Source organism: Molossus molossus, unplaced genomic scaffold (assembly GCF_014108415.1).
Source record: "Molossus molossus isolate mMolMol1 unplaced genomic scaffold, mMolMol1.p scaffold_m16_p_1, whole genome shotgun sequence".
Lineage (NCBI taxonomy): Eukaryota > Metazoa > Chordata > Mammalia > Chiroptera > Molossidae > Molossus > Molossus molossus.
Genome location: NW_023425344.1, coordinates 69,845,504 through 69,859,871, shown reverse-complemented (window position 1 = coordinate 69,859,871; position 14,368 = coordinate 69,845,504). Strand labels below are relative to the sequence as shown.

The window sequence follows — 14,368 nt, the reverse complement described above, 5'->3', positions numbered from 1 at the left end:
GATTCTGTGTTTGCAATTAGTGGCAAAATCTTGAGGACTGAAACATGTGCCTGGCCCTGGCCGGTGTGGCTCAGCTGGTTGAGCGTTGTCCTGTGCACCAGAAGGTTGCTGGTTCCATTCCCGTTAGGGTACATGCCCAGGTTGCAGGTTTGATCTCTCACTGGGGTACATATGGGAAGCAACCAGTTGATGTGCTCTCTCTCTCTCTCTTCCTTCTCTAAAATCAAGAAAAAGATTTTTAAAATGTAGCTTTCCTTTGTTTTACTTGTGCTACTTACCCCAGTGTTTCTCAGAGATGTTTTCCAAAAAATGTTCGCCATCCATATAACCATAAACTATCATGATCTATTAATTGACCATGATTAGGTCTTCTGTTGGGAGTTAATTCATACTAGCAAGTATAAATTGTAAGTAAATTGAAGTCACTTTAAATAAGTTTGCACATTTATCTGATAGTAACTAGAAAAACAAAATAGTTTACTTTAGAATTTTTGAGGTATCAGGCAAGCTTGGAAAAAGAAGGGATTTCATTCATTGCATTTTTTATCCTGTGGGGAAAATGGACATTTCCTTAGAATATATTTATACTACCTTTTATAGTTCTTTTAAAATTTATTTTTATTTTTGGCAGTATTACAAATGTACCCCATTTCCCCCCCTTGCCCCCCTCTACTCAGCTCCTGCCCCACTCCAGGCCTCCATCTATTTTCTGTGTCCATGGGTTATGCATATTTGCCTGTAATATCTTTGTTTAATCTCTTTTCTTCCCACCTCCCTTCCCTCTGAGATCTGTCAATCTGTTCCATGCTTTCGTGTATTTTGTTCATCGATTTATTTTGTTCATTCGATTTTACATATAAGTGAGATCATATGAGATTTGCCTTTCTCTGACTGGCTTATTTTGCTTAGCATAATAATCTCCAAGTCCATCCCTGCCGTCTCAAGGGGCAAGAGATCCTTTTTTTCACAGCTGCATAGTATTCCAAAGATAGTAAACTGTTAGGTTCTGAGAGGATAGATGTCATTCCTAAACTTTTCCCACATCTATAATTGATGCCTCTTTCTTCAAGATGGAAACACTTCCCTCTTATTCTGAAGAGTTTCTACACATAAACACACATACTCCTATTTAGAATTAGCACACACAATCATCTTAGAGTTCTTGGGCAATGCAGAAATCTCCTGAAGGTATGAGCAACAACGACCCAGTGGATTTCAAAAAAAAATTTATATGACATAATGAATTCATTTTTGGTCACCAAGCCACCTTTCAGTTTGTTATAGAATAAACTCAGTGTTCTTCTATGATTAGACAAAGCTACCCCCCTTCCTTTTTTATGTTGAACACTTAGGACCTTAGCATCAACAACACTCATAAATAACACCTTTAAATAGCCATATAGCACTATAACACTAACTGCTCCCCATTTTGTGTTGCTGCCTAAAAATGTGCTCCAGAGTAAGGAGATAATACCTGCAAGTCCACTGCCACAATTTCTGGTTTACATCTAACTCAAGAAATAAGAAAATCTCTAATTTTCACAGTTTAAGTAAAAAAAAAATTATACACCTTAGAAATTATGATTTATTAAAATGCTGAAGAAATGCTTTGTTGTTCGGAATTAAATTAAAAAAAAATAAATACTAATGAAGCTACTTAAGTCTAATCTTGTACTGAAGGTTTCACTGTCCTCTGACCCAGGACAGCCATTGACTACTGCTTATTACGATTCTAATTACCCTATTGTACCCTCGTTACTATGTCATATATAAGAACACATTTTAGTTTTAATGGAATGAGGAACTCTATTGTTTAAGATGGGGAGCAAGGCCAGATTAAATATTTTAGCTGAGAAGAAATGACTATCCATTTTAGAGTGAAAGAAGAGGCACACTTGTTAAGTAATGTATGATCACATGTTAATATGTTTAGTTTCAATACATGTATTTAATTCATTCAACACATGCTTATTAAAAGCTTCCATGTACCAAACATTAACAGCAAACTATAGCCAAATACAGCCTACATTCTCTTTTGGTGAACACATCTTATTGGAGCACAGCCATTCCCATTGTTTATATATTCCTATAGCTGCTTTCAGGCCACAGTGACAGTTTAGTTGAGACAAAAAAAAAAAAAAAAAAAAAACACAAAAAACTGTATGACCCACAATGCCTAAATCTCTATTGTTTGGCCTTTTACAAAAACAATGTGCTGATTCTTTACCTAGAAACTAGGAATACATTGATGAATGAAACAAACATCTCTGCTTCCTGGCATATACCTATTGGCTGGGGTGGACAGATACTAATTACTTAAGAGGTAAATAATATTGTATATTAGAAAGTGATAGATGCTATGAGAAAAAAAGAGCTGAGTCACGGGAATAGAGTATGTGATGTGGGGGTCAGGTTGCCATTTTAAATAGGGATTTAAGAAAGTAACATTTGAACTTTAGATGCATGTAATAAGTATAACCAATGGACGTAGACAACAGTGCTGGGAAGGGGGGGGGATGAGGTGGGGAGGAAGGGGTCCAGGGAGGAAACAGGAGAAACTTCTGTAACAAAAATAAATTAATAAAAATTGGAGGAAAAAAAAAAAGAGAAAGTAACATTTGAATTCATTTTTTTTTTTTTTATCCTCACCCGTGGACACCTTTTCATTTTTTGTTCAGATGGAGTGGGAAGGAGAGAGAGAGAGAGAGAAACATCGACGTGAAAAGGAAACATCGAGCGGCTGCCACCCGCACGACCCAACCAGGGCGGGGGACAAACTACAACCAAGGTACATGCCCTTAGTGGGAACCGAACCCGGGTCTCTCTGGACCGCAGGCCGACGCTCTAACTGCTGAGCCAAACCGGCCAGGGCTGAATCCATTTTTGAAGGTCAGGAAATACGAATCATACGAACTGGGGGAATAATGTTCTGGTTAGGCAGTTAAAGCAAATAACCCAAAGGAAGAAGCATGCTCTGTGTTTTCAAGGAAAAATAAGGAGGCTGGTGTGTAAGAATACATAAAGAGTAGTTCTAATAAAGGATGTCTTGAGTGGTACCAGCACTTGTGACTGCCATTCATTGCTATAAAATATAAGCTTAGAGATTATTTTATCATGTGTGATTAAGCAAGAGTAATTTAAGAACTCTGAAGTCTAGTGCTAGTTTAGTAAAATCTAGTTGCTACATATATCTCAATATATATTATATATTATTGGAAAGGAGATTGGAATGGTGACATGATTTACAACAATATCTTGGAGAACATCTAAATGTAATAATATATGAGGTCATAGAGTGCTTGAAAATTTCACAAAATCTTGAAAGGTTTGGCTAGGGCTCAAGAATACTGAACACATTAAAGAATACATTTTATATTACTATCTTTAAGCTTCAAGAGACTAAGCAATGCTTAGACTCATCAGGAAGTTAAGTTTTCCTGATGGATTGCAGAAATAATAACAGAATGAGAAAATTTGTTTAAAAAAATAAAAGAAATATAATATATACTTTTGTAGATTCATAGTCAAGAAAATTTAAAAGATTTGTTTTTAAAAAGATTTGTACCAAGTGACTTGTACCAAGACATAACAAAGGGCATATGGGAAAAAAGAAAGAAAGAAAGAAAGAAAAGATGATTTTATGTTGGGTAAACTAAAATATGAGAAAAGTTCCACATTTCATCATTAAAGATGGTCCTCTAGAAAATATTTTGATGTTGAAAGAGAAAAGGAATTATTCTTAAGAATGGATCAAATTTTAAAATAATATTCTAAATTATTAAGTTATATGAAAAACTAGAAATATGAACGGAGGTTAATACCACTTTAAAAGTGCTTTAGACCTTCTTAGGCAACATTGGTAAAAGGCTCAACTCTGGGTCTATGACCAATTTCTCCTGAAGACAAACTTGAATGCAGCAGATCAAAGAACACCTGGAAATCTGTAGGGAGCCAATTTCCTTGAGCCCGAGGGGGACCACTTTGGCAGTGAACAGTCACATTGCTATAAGCAGCCTTTTTTCAGTGGCTCATTTAATTGATGCCAAAACTGTATGAAATAGATACTATTATTACTTCTCTATCACAGATGAGAAAATTGAGATATTATGTAATTTGCTGAAGGTCATAAAATAATAAATGGTGGAAAATTAGGCCTTAAACTGTCCAAAAAACCCACACTTAATTTTTAACCTATGCTGACGTCTTTAGAGCTGCCACTGTAGGGGTTCAGAATGAGCTAGCCCAAGATGTGCCTCAATGGTAGGCAGACTGTTTTGAGCTAAAGGCATCTGAGACTCTGCAGGCATAAGAGAAGTTTCTGCTCCCCCTCCCTTAACTATCTAGAAGAATTTAAATTAGGAGCTTGGCCCATGATAATAGTTAAAATCAGAAAGCCTTGTACCTGAGGATATGGCAGAGCAAGCTGTAATTGCAGAACAAGTGCTTTCCCTACAAGCACCTCTGAAACCCAGTGAATGTACCTTACCTCATCCCTAGCTCTGAACATCTCATATACCCATTGTCCCTCACTGTCTCTGAATTTCGCATGCATGTGGATTCAAAAGAAGATTTGATTATTTTCTCTTATTAATCTGTCTCATGTCTATTTGATTATTAGACCAGCCCAAAGAACCTCGAGGTAGAGGAAAGTCTGTTCCTCCCCTACATTGAACTTACAAAGTCTAGAAAGAGTCTTCATATGTTCACCCAACCCCTAACATATCTTACTTCAGGGTATCATCATCATTATTATTATTTTGACTCGAGCAATTTCATAGCCTATTAAGCAGAAGTCTCTCTCTCTTGGGTATTATATAGAGTGAGCATATAATTTATTATGAAAACTGTTATTATTTTTGAACATGGGAAAGGTAACTATTAATAAATGGAAAATAATGACTTTGTGATCAGGCATTGTCTTAGGTAAACCAGAATGTAGTCACATTAGACATGGGGGTGCTCCGAATGACCCGTTCCCTTTGGGCACTCATTCCCTAAGAATCCCTGTCCTTACCCTGTTGGGGAGCACTGCCCCTTGTGGCCATCTCTATCCTGCAGGAGCTGTTTTCTCTGAAGCTAAGCCCATTTATTGCTATTTCCTACTTCATTTTCTGCTGACACCTTAGACTAGTTCCCACTGTCTCTTCTCTATATATCCAAAGCGATACCCCACAAGCACCCCAAGTTCTCCCCCTTCCCTTTCACACTCAATGTCTTACCTGAAACAGACTGGTTCCCTGTACCATCCGGATGTTGGCTCATCCCTGAGGTATCGTTTCTGCACCTTCTTTGCCTCCCCGTTCCTGCTAGCTCCCCATTTACTCCTCTCTCCCAGAGAAAGCCAGTGAATCTGAACAGAGGTGGCTCTATCAAGTCAGAATGAGAGAGCATGCATACAAAACAAAGCCCTCATGTTTCCCGTATAACCTGTTCCTGGCAGAGTAAAAATAAGAGTTTTAATAACATTATTATTTTAACTACTGATGATTTTTTTAACCAGAAGAAAAATTATAATTTTGATTTCAAATTACAGTTTGTTTAAAGATGTTTTATTTATTTATTATTTTTCTTTATTGATTTTAGAGAGAGGAAGGGAGAGGGAGAGAGAGAGAGAAACATTGATTGGCCGCCTCCTGCATGCCCTCCACTGGGGAACGGGCCCACAACCTGGGCATGTACCCTGACTGGGAATCGAACTGGCCACCTCTTAGTGCATGGGTCAATGCTCAACCACTGAGCCACACCAGCCAGGCTAAAGATGTTTTAAATAAGAAGCTGGTGAGAAGAAATAAACTGTATGGACTAACACATTAGTCCAACGAAGGCTAGTGAGGTAGAGTAATTAACATTTACTGAGCACTCACTATCATTTAAAGGGGAAAACAGGAGAGACAACACTAATTAGGCTAATAACCAGGAGAGAGGAAATACAAAAAGGACTGCAGTCATGCAGATTATACAAATTCCTATTTGTGACTCCTACCTAAATTCTCATTCAGTGGACACGTCATATGGATTAACCGGCAACAAAACGACATTCTTTCTACTTACAGTTTGGGGTTTTGTGAGGACAAATGAGAGCCAGAAATACAACCCTCAAAATAGGGATAATGCAGTTTCTACTTGATTTATAATGCAGTAGAATTCAATCCAGATTTTAAAATTCTACAGAGTAGCCAGAAACCTGGGCAAAGGAGAAAACTTAGATCATAAGTAGTTCTAATACTAAATGCATCCCGAACTAGACTATAACAGGGAATATGTGCAGAAAACGTTTCTTCATTAAATGTTGATATTTTATGTTTGTTCTCATCCTGGCCCCAAACACATACTTGATTTCCTGTCTTAGAAATGAGTTACCTAAGTCACAAAGTATTGTTTTGATAATGAAGGTTACTTTTGAGGAGGCATGTGTCATTTTGTTTCTACATTAGCTATGGGGGATTTTAGACATTGGACTTATCAACATGAAAAGCTGACATAAGCAGAGCCATTTTAAAACAGAGCGAAGTCGTCTATTCCAGACTTACTTACTTGCGCACTTACTCCTCAAACCTTTGGGATGCTTGATCTGGGGACATAACCTTTGGACTGGGCTACGGCGACATTGCATTTCAAACCACTGTTTGCAAAACGAACAGGACATCCTGACTATCACCAGACTCAAAGTTAAAGGCATTCTTCAGATTTATAGCATCGTCCCCTAATCAGAATGCTGTTTGGGTTTCTGCCTGAATCAGTGCTTCCCAAATAGCTATTCTTTTTTTTATCTCAAATAAATGCTGGTAGCCTCACACTTTGCCTTTTATTTTTATTTTTTTGTTTATTTTTGGTTAGCCCTCCCCTGAGAATATGTGAGAGAGACACATGGATCTGTTGTCTCCCTCACACACTCCAATCAGGGCCAGGGATCGAACCTGCAACCCAGGCATGCGCCTTTGACTGGGAATTGAACCCACGACCCTTCAGTGCATGGGCCAGGGCTATCCTTTCATTTTTAAGTTAACCTCTTCCAAAGGGGAGGACAAGCATCATTTAGTGACAACTGACTCTAGCTGCTGACCCACTAGTAGTAGGAGTCAGGAGAAATTTCAAGAAGGGCATGTCAGAGGTATAGTATTTTGAAGCTGTGAAGAATCAGGCAATCTGCCTAATTTATGTAACAATCACAGGATAGCATGCTACTCACTGTCATTCTGAGAAGTTTTTTAAGCAGTTGAAAAAAATTCTTTCTTTTTAACCCAAAGGCCACTTCACCAACGAAAAAACAAAAGAATTTACTCTCTGATGAGAAATGCCAAAACTGCCATTGAAATTCAGAGTAACTTGGAGACAGGGTTTCAATTATTTGTTACAAAAAATGATGAGTGCCATTTCATAGCTGAGGATGCCTTCTTTTGCAGTGTAATGGTGTCCCTTTGTTGATCGGCTTGAAGCCTTGCACGTGTAAGTACTGCGGTCAGTGAAGGCATAAAACAGATCAATTGTGAAATATTTTGAATATTAACATTTTAAATTATTTTTTTAAATACTCCTAAAACCTTACCCCTGAGTTTGGTGAGATGTAGAGCTGTCTATTTCATCCAGCTCATCGGATACCTAGTAGGAGGGTGTAATCGCAAAGCTGGGGAAACACTCCAGGTTAGACTTCTTGGGCTAATCATAAGGCAGAGTATTCCTTCAAGAATGTGAGCACACAGCACCTCATAAATAGTATCGCTACCAATTAATTTCTTTAAAATGAAGATCATGAATTTCCCATGGTGAAGTTAATGCTTGAGAGTCAACCTCTTCTGTAATAGAAAATGATTATTTTGTCTTTTTTCTAATTCTAAATTAAGTTAGATTAGAACCTTTCTCCCCATTCTTCTCTACCTACACATATTTAATACTGGGTATTTGTGGAACTGATTTAAATTTTTCTCTTTCAAGTAAAATAAAGGATTCTCTCTTCTACTAAACTAAATAAATGATTCTCATTTCAATAGCAGATTTTAAAAAATAATAAATCTTCAAAGTATTAAAGCAGAAGAAACCAAAAGATGCTTTATAGAACATATATCATATACATTTTTATATGTATATTTTATAGCATATTGTTATAGTATGTTTTACAATTTATTATATTGCATATTATATAATTTATTATAATTAATTTTAACCCAAATTACCAACTCAAAGGCCAGAGTACTGGCTAATGATTACAAAAAAAATAAACAGATAATTCATGTATCAGTCTTTTCCTTACACTTCCCTTCAGGGAAATCATCTCTTCTCGTGTTCCTATCTTAGTTTTTAAAGTACGAACTTCTATCTCTTTGGAAGAACGAGAGAAGGGTTTCCAGTCTTTGTTCTAGCCTCCTGAGTTATGCAAAACCAGAAAAGAAATATCCTATCAATTAGTGAGATTGGGCAAAAGAATAAAATATGGGGAGTTTAACCTCTCCAACAGTTTCTCTTTTGAGATAATCTGATCTATAGATGCGGGCTTTCTCTTCCTCTTTGCCCGTATAAACATGCCTGGACCCGGGCTCAGCTCCAGCTTCTAGAGAAGCAAGTCATCTTTCTTTGTCCCACTGTTGGGCCTTGACTAGTGTGATGCAGCAATGTGCTGGCAGCCAGCTTCGAAAGCACGTGCTCTACTGATCAGTAATGTACTAAATGCTTGTGTCCCCCCGTAGTTCATACATTAAAATCTAATCCCCAATGTGACAGCATTTGGAGGTGGAGCCTCGGGGAGGTAATTAGCTCATCACTTTAGAACCCTTGGGAATGAGTGAGATTTTTAAGAAGAAGCCAGAGAATTTGCTTGCTGTCTTCCTGCCTTCTGAGCATATGACTAGAAGTCCGCAGTCTGCAAGCTGGAAGAGAGCCCTTACTTGAACCCAACCATGCAGGCGCCGTGATCTGGAAATATCAGCCTCCAGAACTGTGAGAAATGGATGCTTATTGTTTATAAGCCACCCAGCCTATGTATTCTGTTGTAGTGTCCAAACAATGTCGACACTGGAGGGCACAGGTAAGTGCTGCCCTATCCCATGTTCATATCCCAACTGTTTCAGAACCTGCAATTGGGAGCTATATGAATAGGTCATTCACATTTATTTAAACATGCTCTGCTTAATTAAATCTATTTCACATGTGTTTAATAAACTGATATTTTTGTTGTGTTATAAGCTTTACTAAGATAATTGCTATGTGATATTAATTGCTTATATCTACATTGTACTTTTTTTTAGATTCCTTATCTAGATTATAGATTCCTTCCTGGATGAAGACCATAATGTTTCTCAGGGCAATTAGCAATACAGAAGACACACAAAGCACTTGCTGGTTCACAGGTTAAAAGTGATTGAGCATTTCACAAAAAATAAATCCAAATGTATACCTAATGGCAGAACAGAGTTCACTTAATACCATATTTTAATAATTGATTTTAATTATTGGACAACTAAATTAAATAGGACAACTGTAGAATTTTAAAATAATTACAAGGTTTATAATGTCAGTTATATTCTAAAAATAAGTACTCCATGGGACACTAACTAGAAAATTCATCGTCGTGAATTTTAAAAATATACTAGCTGATATATATTTCCTATATAGATATATATACTCTATACAACCTATGTTGAAATTTGGAAATCTTCATTACAGTTTTGGTCAACTGAAATGACTAGACTGTGCGCCAGGTACTCTAGGAATCAGTAAGCCGGAGGCTGGGAAAGGAAGGAGGACCAATGGCAAGGCTCCTGAGTTGAAGAGGTTCGGCAGAACATGCATCCGCTCATCCATATTGAGTTATGAACAAAAGATTTTCTACAGTTTCTGATGTTTGACTAGTAATCCTTCATTAGGATGACAGATCCAAAGAGGAGCTCAATCTAAATTTCTGATCTGTGCCTGCTGACCGTGTTTCTGGTCACCAGTGTCTGAAAGGAAAGGAACCAGGAGCATGGGTGAGGATAAATGAAACTCTGCCAACCTTGCATTTCCTGAAATATACTGTTCTACCCAATAGTTCGATAGTACCATATATTTTGCACAAATAAGAATAACAGAAATCTCATGCCAAGTCAGGACACAGTTCTAACTATCTCAGAATATTGGAAAGGTGATCAAAGTAAGAGTACTTTTCCCAAATCATGTTCTACCTTTAAGCCATATATGAAAGCACCTGTTTTTAAAAGGCCGAGTTTCTATCACTGCATTCTAGTTTCATTCGGGAAAGTAGAGTCATTAGAAAATTAGGAAGCATGTACCATTATGTCCCAGACGTTGCATTGCCTATAATAAGGCAAACATTTAGCAATGGCATATGATTCTCTAGACTGCAGCAAAATTCTCCCAGATGTCTTGCATACAATTAAAACAATCTGGTATAATCTATTTCAACTTGACAAAATTAAAACTATATTCTGGTTGAATATGTCTCTCGGGGAAAATTCCGTTTTCCTAAACTGTCATCTTTGATGAGAGTTCCGGGGACTGCTGAAAAGCATTAGATGTTATCAGTGATGTATGGAGAAAGAAAAGAAAATGTCTTACACCAGATTTAAATAACATATGCTCAGGGGGCAAATTCCATGTAACAACACACAGTGATTCGAAGCATATCACTGAGCTGGGATTACTGTCTTGCAGGGTGGTCTCAGGGTTCCACAGTAATAAACACTTCACATCATAAGAGAGGCCTCAGACATGAAGCAGTAATATATCTAATATCACTGCACTTACAAGTTCAACATAAAGTTGTAATTGGTTGTATTAGTTTGGAAAAAGGTGAAATTAAAGCCCCAAGAAAAAAATGTGGTAGGTGCAAATGAAAGAGGTACTTTAGTTAAATATCACAAGCAATAGAAAAAAATTGCATATCATGCTAGATATAGAGACACAGTTCTTAATTTGCACTAATAATAAACACATGGAAATGATCCGCTAATACCTCCAGAATGGAACTGACTATTTTTCTCTGTACTGTCATTAGCCAAGGAATCTTAATAGTTATATAAGATTGTATTGAAGCTATTAATTCAAGTAGCATCTAACATCAGCATGGTGTTTAACATCAATAATTCATTCAGCTTACTGAGGTACTAATATTCCTTACCCTTTGAGAATCCTGCATGAGATCCTAATGATTTTAAAAGTAAATTATTTAATTTACTTTTTTAATTTATCTAATCATTAACAATCACCTGGTGAATAACTAGGACGGAGAAAAGGCATGTGATTTTTATGAGGGCCAGCAGGGGTCTTACAGAGAACTTCCTTTAAACTTGAAAATACAGGAAAATTTACTTTGAGTTCCATGTATAACATACTGAAGGGTTTACATTTTTATTTCCGTTGCAGAATTACAAATGTATTTTGTCAACTTAGAATAATATATTCATTTATTCATTAAATAAATATTTGAGAGCTATGGGTCATGTATTGTTTTATGCATGGGTTCTTAATACTGGGGCTTGGGTGGCAGTAAACAAATGGAATGTGTTTATAGTAATACACAAATCCCTTACCATAAGTCTTTCCTTGCTGCCAAGATATTGCCATAATGAAAGGATTATTAGTAGTCTCCATTAGCTTCAGAGACTCTTACAACGCCCTTGTGTGAAAGAGATGGGGCTAGCCCCTAAGGTCATTGGAAAAGTACTAAATAATGAGAGATTCATTATGCATTACAACGAGTGCTTCTCCAAGATGGAGTATGAACAGGTAACATGTACTTAGTTTATTAGTTGAAGTGGATCGTCTCATTTACATACAGGAAATGTATTCTTACAAAATGTAAAGTTAGCCCTGGCCAGTTTGGCTCAGCGGTTAGAGCGTCGGCCTGCGGTCTGGAGAGACCCAGGTTCGGTTCCCGCTAAGGGCACGTACTTCGGTTGCAGTTTGTCCCCGGCCCTGGTTGGTCGTGCGGGTGGCAGCCACTCGATGTGTCCCTTCACGTCGATGTTTCTCTCTCTCTCCCCCTTCCTTTCTCTCCCTCCCACTCTATCTGTACAAAAAATGGAAAAATATCCTCGAGGTGAGGATAAAAAAAAAAATGTAGAGTTAACATTTTATTATGGATGAACACTGTAACTAAGTTGCAATTTCACTGTTCCATACTATTTTGTTCAAGTGCATACCCTTCAGTTCTTGAAGAAAAAATATGTAGAGCTGGGAGAGACTGGCCTCATCAGTGTTCTCTGATGTGAGTTTATGGTAGTTACATGCTTCCGTGTAAAATATGAATATAAAACATTTTTTGCAGATTTTGGAACTGACAAAAGGAATAATGCTCTTTTGCCTAATGGTAGGTGTGACATATTTCCAGAAAGCAGTACTTTTCTTGAGACATCTCTAAGATGGTACTCTGGTCACTGTACTGCAGTACACATGGTAAGAGAAGAATCATCATAGAGGAAAAAAGTCAACTCAAAGCAATCAACATACTTAAGTTCTACAGTTTTCTAAGAATCAGACAGTTGTTTACACATCAGGAAACACTGAAGCTTCTTATTTTATATATTTTTCCCATTTGCTATGGCCCAGAAAAAGACTATCATAGTGTCTATCTGTGTCTATACCTATTATTCTAGCTGAATATATGCAACTAAAATCAATAATTTTCTATGCATTTGCAGACATTTCCAGTACAGACAGAACACTTTAAGAAATATTACTAGTGAGCACATACTTGTACCACTGAATTAGAAAAAAGTTGAACCATTAACTGGTAATACCTAATGCTTGTGAAAAAGGATCTCTTGACATTTACTCCAGTAATGTTAATTTTGAGAATTTAAGAAATTAAGTAGACATGTAAATAAATGTAAAATTTATTTGATTTATAATTAAGAAAAAATAAGAGTACAAAGTATATAGTTATTATCATTTCAACTATATAAACATGGTAGTGATATCTGAATTTATCCAAAATAATTATTTTGGAGTAATGGGATAATGAGTAACCATTTTTTTTTTCTTCTGCCACTGGATAGTTCATTAAAAAAAAAAAGATTAAAAATATATAATCTAAAATATGTTTTAACTAACATTTACTCAATGTTATTATTTTATGTAAAAAGTACCCTCCATTGCAATAAACAAATAGTGAGACTTCTTTAAGAAGCATCATTTGTTGCCCAGCTGGTGTGCTTCAGTGGATAGCGCATCACCCCATGGACTGAGAGGTCCCGGTTCAATTTCCAGCCAGGGCACATGACAGGTTGTGGGCTTGATCCCCAGTAGGGGGTGTGCAGGAGGCAACCAATTGATGTTTCTCTCTCACATCGATGTTTCTATCTATCTCTCTTCCTCTATCTCTAAAAAGTAAAAAAAAAAAACATATTTTTTAAAAAAGCATCATTTGTTGTCGACATAATGACGGTTGTCTTTGTGAAGTTTCAAGGATGCAGTGAAGTGTTATTCATCCAACCTTGAGTTCAATTACATCAGATGGATAACATTAAACTTTCCAAGTGTCTGCCTTGTCCAACATATTGGGGATAAATCAAATTATGTAGCCAATCTTGAGCAGGGTGACAGGCATGGTGTTATCTTTCTAGCAGCTTGGCTGTTTGTACTAAAACAAATATTTGTATTGTGACAGAATTCAGAGGAGCAAAAAAATATATAGACTGTCATCCATAAACAAAATAATACTGATATTTTTCCTAAGTGACAAGATTATAACAAAACACACTGTGCAGTCCAAGATCTTAGTGTACAAAATGACAGAGACCTATAAATAATACTTATTATTTTTAATTCAAAAGATCAGATTAGCTGGGAAGTAAAAATGAGCAATCATAGTTTCAATTGATTCTATCCTATCTCCACCCCTTCAAAATACATATCCAGCGTGAAGAAGTCAGTCTTCAGCAAAAGCGAGGCAGGTAGCAACCCTAAAGCACACCTCAGTCTCTCATCTGCGGCTCATTAGCTGATGGGAAAGTCCGTTCACTGTGCTGAACCTGTTTTCCTGCTTGCAACGCAGTGAGGATAACAAAACCAACATAATTGACAGACTGGCTAGAAACGTTAATGGAACACAGGCTGCGTAAATGAATAAAAACTAAAATAAACAAAGGACAATGGGAGGAAACCCTTGCATTGGACACCTGTTGTATTGGGATCAGATGAGTTTGACTCCTCAGCATTTCTTACTAAAAGCCATATCCTTTTTAAAATAGTAATTTATTTAGAGTTGCAACCAAACTCGTTTGCTCACAGGTAGAGAACAATTGGCAGAAGTTATGCGATTGAAAACAAAGGGAGGGTGGGACAGCAAGCAGCCTCAAACCTTGGGAGCCTTGAAATACTGAATCAACTTAACCCTCACTGGCTGTCAAATAAACCAAGAACTGTGAAATGTGCT

General features: G+C 36.9%; 1 protein-coding gene across 2 annotated transcripts in view; it reads right to left on the bottom strand.

The window, feature by feature from the left end:
- The window catches only part of CCSER1 (coiled-coil serine rich protein 1), a 723,258-nt gene that overhangs the window by 64,857 nt on the left and 644,033 nt on the right, over nucleotides 1-14,368 (bottom strand). The window lies entirely within an intron of this gene.